The 6,550-nt window shown below is 49.8% G+C and overlaps 1 long non-coding RNA gene across 1 annotated transcript; it reads left to right on the top strand.

Annotated features, from left to right (window-relative positions):
* Window positions 1–4,201: 4,201 nt before the first annotated feature.
* Window positions 4,202–5,782, top strand: LOC130859239 (uncharacterized). Its single transcript, XR_009055169.1, has 2 exons — window positions 4,202–4,286; window positions 5,151–5,782. It is a non-coding gene; the product is annotated as an uncharacterized LOC130859239 (long non-coding RNA).
* The last annotated feature ends 768 nt before the right edge of the window (window positions 5,783–6,550 follow it).

The raw sequence follows: 6,550 nt of genomic DNA on the forward strand, positions 1-6,550 counted from the left end.
TTTCCTATACCAAAGAGAAGAGAGAACCTCTCTTCATTCCAGAGGTCCAGAACCCTAATGACCAAGCTTGGGAAATAGGGAGCAAAGCAGAGCTGCCTGTGAGATTGACAGGCATTGTATGTAATCTGCAAAGCTCCATCCCTACCTTAGTTAAAGGCCAGCAATTCTCAGGGGATCTTTCTGTGGGTTAATACTTGACATGCTTACAGAGGGAGGAATTGTGTCCCTGGGATGTGAGGGGAGGGCAGTCATCTGTGTCCCTCGAGAAAGATGCTAGCAGCACCCTGACTGTGGTTCACATTACCTGATGCCAGGTCAGAGCTGAGCCTGTGTAGAAGGCAGAAGCTCCTGAGAGAACCTCAGTCCACCTGCCTCCTGGGTGATCTGCTCCAGTGCTGAACCAGGTGAAGTGCATCTCGAGGACCAGGAGGGACTCTCGGTGCTCGTGCTTTGGGCAGAGAGAAGCCCTGGGTGGAGGCTGAGGACAATCTTAAAGAAAGACAAGGAGAAAAGCAGATTTGGAAGGGAGCGTTCTGCTGGAAGGGGAGGGAGGATTAGGGAGAGGGAAAGAAGGATTGGCGTCTTTTTGAGGTTGCAAAAAATTCATTTGAAATTATGGAGTTCCTAGTTTGAAACTGTTTGCGTGACTCTTGTAACTTATTTGGGGAGATTGCGTTTTAAAAATCTGATCATTATAAAGAAGAAATCTTGTGAATTCACAGTTCAGTTTTAAATGTAAGGAAGTTATCCTGGGCTAGTTGAACTTAAAACTTCTGTATTTTCTTCCAGCTTCATTCAGCTCCTGCTGAGATGTCCTGCCAGCAAAACCAGCAGCAGTGCCAGCCCCCTACCAAGGGTCCCCCCAAATGCCCACCCAAGTGTCCTCCTCAGTGCCCCCCCAAGTGCCCAGCCCCCTGCCCACCTCCAGTCTCCTGCTGTGGCCCCAGCTCTGGGGGCTGCTGTAGCTCTCGGGGAGGGGGCTGCTGCCTGAGTCACCACAAGCTTCTCTGATCTCATCGACGCCAACACCATAGCTCTGGCTGCTGTGGCAGTGGCCAGCATTCCGGAAACTCTGGCTGCTGCTCTGGGGGCTGCTGCTGAACTGGGCCGTGAAGACCAATGAGGAGCAACATTGCAGGAGCCAAAGTGCCGATGACCCGCCAGCCTGAGTCTTCTCTTTTTCTGGTTTGGAAGAACGGAAGAAGAGGGTAGAAGGGCTTCTGAGATGCTGAGCATTTCCCTCTTCTTCCTGCCTGTGTTCATTTTATCCGGAGGTCTAGAGGTTTCACCTCTGATGGTCACTGGCCTGACTCCCATCTCACATATAGTTCTTTGGAGGACTTGGTGTTGGAGTTGGGTTATGAAGCTGTTTTCTCTGTAACAATAAAGCTTACCCCGCCCCCCATGTCATTGCCTCCTGATTGCTTTGTTCGCCTCTCCCACTCCCCTCTGCTGCCTCAAGCCAGCCTCCCTTCCCTTCTTGTAAACCTAAATGAACACTTAAAAACTCAGTTTGGGAAACAGATGTCAGCACTGAAGCTACTTAGACCTCTGGGAAACAATGTTCCCTTTTATGATATGAAGGAGGCAACGTTAAGCTTGAAGGAAAGAATCATGTCCGAGACCATTACTCTGACACAAGCTTTGCATGAGAAGGGCCGGGAGCAGGTTTTCAGAGAGGAGATGGTGGTACCCAGAAAGGTTGCAGTGAGATGACTCTGGGAGAGTTTCCTTCAAGCATGGGTGGTGGTTTAAAAAAGAATTTATTTCCTAGTTATGGGCTATAAGATCACCTAACATGCTCATTCTGGGCTCCAATGAATGGACACCTTTACTTTCCTGATTATTATAATCCTGGGTGCTTCCATCAGTTGATTAGAGAGGAAAGCTGATGGGGGTTAGTTTCTGGGGGACTGAGTTTAGGAGGCAGGTATGGAATGTCTGAGCCCATTTCCCCTGGCTCCTGAAAGCCTGAGGGGGTCTGAGTAGGGAACCAGGGAGGAACCCCTTGTCTGCCACAGACTGTCTCTAATGTGGTTGGTGTGTGTGTGTGTGTGTGTGTGTGAGGGGATGGAGGTGGGACCCTGAGGGGGCTTCTGTCACTGTGTTGGGTTTTCTATTCCCTTTAGGAATAGGCTGATTCCTTCAGGAAAGTCTCAGAAAGTTAGCAATCCAGTAAGTCCCCTACATACGAATCTTCAAGTTGCAAACTTTCTAAGATGTGAATGTGCACTTGCCCGTCCAATCACATAAATTAGTTCACATGAGATTGCAGCTGGCCCTCCGTTTCCTATTGCTGACGATCCTTCAGCTCTACCCTCTCCCACCTCCTCGCCTTCCTTCTTGCCTGTTCACTCGATGCCAGCCCCTGTGTGCCAGCAGTTGTACTGCACTACTGTACTTTTCAAGGAACTGTACTGTAAGGTTAAAACTGTTTTCTTCACTTTTTGTTTGTTTGTTTTTTATGTATTATTTGTGTGAAAAGTATTATAAATCTATGAAAGTGCAGTACTATATAGCCGATTGTGTTAGTTGCGTACCTAGGCTAACTTTGTTGGACTTATGAACAAATTGGACTTACGAATGCGCTCTCGAAAGAGAACTCATTTGTGTGTAGATGATTTACGATAGAAATGATCATTCCGAATCAGCCTTTTATATACAAGGTGAACAATTAGCCCTTCCTTTCATAACAGTTAACAGTGATAGGGAAAGTAAGTTAGTATACGAGGCTACAGCAAGTCCTTATAATGAGCATTTTCTGGCCCAAATCATCTCTCAGAGGAGATCTTGTGTCCATCTTGTTACTTCATTACTTCCTCCTCTTTTCTAAAACTGACCTCACCTCTCAAATGTCTCATCTGTATTCACCAACAGATGGCCCTACGTACATGCAACCTGCTAATCAGGCTCTAAAGCCCTGTGAAATGAAACTGGTACCTTTCTGCGACTTACCTTTCCTTGTCTGCACACTCATGCCACTCCCAGCTCACTCACTCCCAAACCTATGTCTCACCATCGATTCTTGAATTCTTAGTCTTTGATTTCTGTTTTACCTCATATTCATGGTGTGGGCCGTTGCATTGATTAAGAAGCAGTTCTGAAACCAGTAGACCTCCAAAGTCTCTTCCAATTCTCAAAAGTTAGTTATTCTAAAGGCACCATTTTTCATGGGCACATTGGATCTCGGGAAAGGTCTCTTCTCCCCCCTCCCTCCCTCCCTCTTTCTTATCGCTTCCTCCCTCCCTCTCTCCCTTCCTTCCTTCTTTCCTTCTTTCTTTCTTCTTTCTCTTCACATCAGGCAGTGGCCCCAGGGAGAACCTACCTTCAAAGGGAGTATGGGGTGAGGTCAGGAGTGGAGAGTCTCACAAGCTGGCTTGGTATTGGGCAACTGGACCAGCATCCTGCACAAGTTTTTCTTTTAGGCCCACCAGGGCTGTGTGGGGGTATGGTAACCTGACTACATTCACAGGTTTCCTAGTCCTAACTGTTCCATAACTTTACCTGGGTTTTTCTTCCTGTTTCCAGTGACAGAGAAATTGCCACTGATACTCCCATAGGCACGTCTTCAACATCATCTTCACTCAGCCCCATATGGAAGCATCTGGGTGAAATCCAGCAGGCTTTTCGCATAAACTGTGGTCTTCCCCGAGGGGCCAAGGACCAAGATCCTGAGAGATGTGAACCAAGATAACAAGTGAACTATTGAGTTGGCCAAAAAGTTCGTTTGGGTTTTTCCATAAGATGTGACAGAAAAACCTGATCGAACACTTTGGCCAACCCAATATGACTACAGATGACTGTAGTCAACCCAATATAACTACAATATGGCCATCCAGATGACTACACTGGGATGAATGAGTGTGTGTGTGTGTGTGTGTGTGTGCATGTACACTGTAGAAAAGGGCAAAGAGAACAGGTCCCAAGAAAGGGCCAGACTTCTCCTCACCTGAGCCTCCATGCTCAGTCTTAGTAAACACACAGCCTTCCCAGCTATGAACAGAGTCCTGTTTAGAAAGTAAACATGCTACAGCAATCCTGGCACCTTTGTGAGGTGACTAGAATATCCACGTGCACCACTTACAGTGCTACCTGAGTGACGAATGTCTCTGGGATGTAAGTGTCAGCTGAGCATGTCTATTGGGAAATGGGCCCCTCCCAAGAGCCAGCGCCTAGCTGTACTCTTATAAAAGGTTCCCTGGCTGGACAACGCTCAGTCCACTGCCTAGCAGGTGGTTTATTCCAGTTGGAAAACTGAGTGAGTCTTCCAGTGAAGCCAGGGTCTGGTAAGTCTCCAAGTGGAACCTGGGGGAAGAGGATGGGAGGAGTGGAAGGCAGAGAGGAGAAGAAGGCAGAACACAGACAGCAGGTAGATTGCAGAAGGAGGGCCCAGGAGAATGCCTTGAGCTTCAAGTGAGCTGACCTCTCCAGGTGTCAATGTGGACATGGAAGCCAGATTGGAGGTGGGGTGGGGGGAGTGACTCTGCAAGTGACATAGCAAGTCTGTAGCAGAGATGTGACTGGAACCCAGGTCTTGGCTGCCTGAACTGGGATGTATTTCCATCCTCTGCACTGCTCTCCTTTTCCTTATGGTCGTGGGAAATGAGAGGCATAGGCAGGAAAGAATGACCAAGACATGCTTCTGGTGTTGGTGGATTCTTTAGATCTGGGTGGCTGGGACAGACGGACATAGGTGTGATTTAGGTAGGTCTTTGTGTGATTTCTGACTGAGGTAGTGTTGACGCAATGCTAATGACTAGGTGAATACCATTTGAAGGTCTATGGCCACAGCGAAATGGTGGAGGGGAAAAGAGCCAGAAGATTTTGGACTGGATCAGACAGAAAAATTGTCACCATATCCTTTCTCACCGTGGAGAACTTGGGTGGTCCATCCTCTAGTCAGAGAAAATGGAAAACCATTGATTCTTTTCCTGGACTGTTTCCCACTCCATGCAGTTTAACTCAGTGGCACTCACTCACTGGAACACCTGTTTGGGGTTTGTTCCTTGGATTCCCCTCTTTCTTGGGGGGTGTGTGTGTGTTTCCTTCCTTGCATCACGCCAGGCTCACGTGCTCACAAAGTCAACTCTCAAAAGCCCCGTGTTGGAAAGAAAACAGTGCTGGCATGTGAAAAGCTGCTTTTCTTCCAGGTTCTCCGTGACGATGTCCTCCCAGCAGAGCGGCAAAGGATTTCGCAACAGCTCTTCGCAGGGCCCCTCTTCGTGCCCCGCGCCGGCGCCCACCCCTGCGCCCTCTCCCCCGTCCTCCTGCTGCGACTCTGGCTGCTGCGGGGACTGCGGCTGCTGCGGCTGCTGCGGCTCCAGCTCCGTCGCCTGCTGCTGCTTTCCCAGGAGGCGCCGCCGGCAGGGCAGGCGCGGCTGCTGCGGCGGCAGCCAGAGGTCTCAGTGCTCGAGCTCCGGCTGCTGCAGTGGATGCTGAGGCCACGGTGGGCTGCCCCGCACCTGCTCACGAGCTGCTCGCACCCTGCGCCCCTGCCCCTCCATGCCCTGCTCCCCTGCGGGGCGGGGCCTCAGAGCCTGCCACCGTTAAAGCCAAGTGCTCTTCGGATGTTCGGACACCCGCCCCGTACTCAGCCCCACAAAACTCCCCGACCTCCCCCCCCCCCACCGTGTGCTTTTTCTCCTTGGGAACCCGAAAGCCGTGGGTGGGACACTGGACTCTACTGTCTGCAGGGGCTTGCATACATAGGTGCTCAATAAATGCCTACTGATTTGATTGTCTCTTGAAGACATGTCATAATAAAGCTTCTACCTCCTGAGAACACTTCCTTTCCTATTTGTTCTTTCATTCCTGTGTTTATTATCGTGTTCTGTGACTCCATCTTCTCACTCAGCTCTGGCTTGGCGTATTTGTAAAAGGCGGGAAACTAAAATTCATGCCTGAACAAGAGTGGCTTTCTGGTACTTAATCATAACAGCAGATTAAGTACCAGAGCCAGACAGTGTTCTGAGGGCTTTATGGGACATGCATCATCTCACAACAACTCAACAAGGTAGGTGCTATTATCCCCATTTTACAGAAGAGAAACTGAGGTTAAGGAGCTTGCTCAAAGTCACTCAGTCAGTGCATGATGGGCAAGCGAGGGCTTACGCTCCTCACTGCTCAACTTGGTCCCCGGAAGCCTTCCAGAGTCTTGCCACTAGGTGCTCACTCTCCTACCCATCAGGCCCAGGCAGCTGCCTGGCAGAGGTTTGGATCTGCAGTACTTAGGGGCTTTGGAATCAGGTGGGCTGAGACTTAACTTTTGCCACAGAGGTTCACCAGCCCACTGCTTTGCTTGCTGGGTAAGGGAACTTTGCCAGTTTAGCGTTTCGGGAGACTGGGAACCTCTCCCTCCAGGGCTCATTCTTGTAGCTCAGGTCCCACGAGGAGCCGTGGGTTTCCTGGACTCTGCAGGGTGAAACGTGCCATGCTCGGAAATATGGGAACGTCATTCCCTAAAGGTGGTGGTTGTGGTGGGGCCATCCTGAGCAGCTCAGAAACCCCAGCCTGCAGGCATAGATCTTACCCACTCATTTCAGGAGGAGGA

Source organism: Hippopotamus amphibius, chromosome 1 (genome assembly GCF_030028045.1).
Source record: "Hippopotamus amphibius kiboko isolate mHipAmp2 chromosome 1, mHipAmp2.hap2, whole genome shotgun sequence".
NCBI classification, from domain to species: Eukaryota; Metazoa; Chordata; class Mammalia; order Artiodactyla; family Hippopotamidae; genus Hippopotamus; species Hippopotamus amphibius.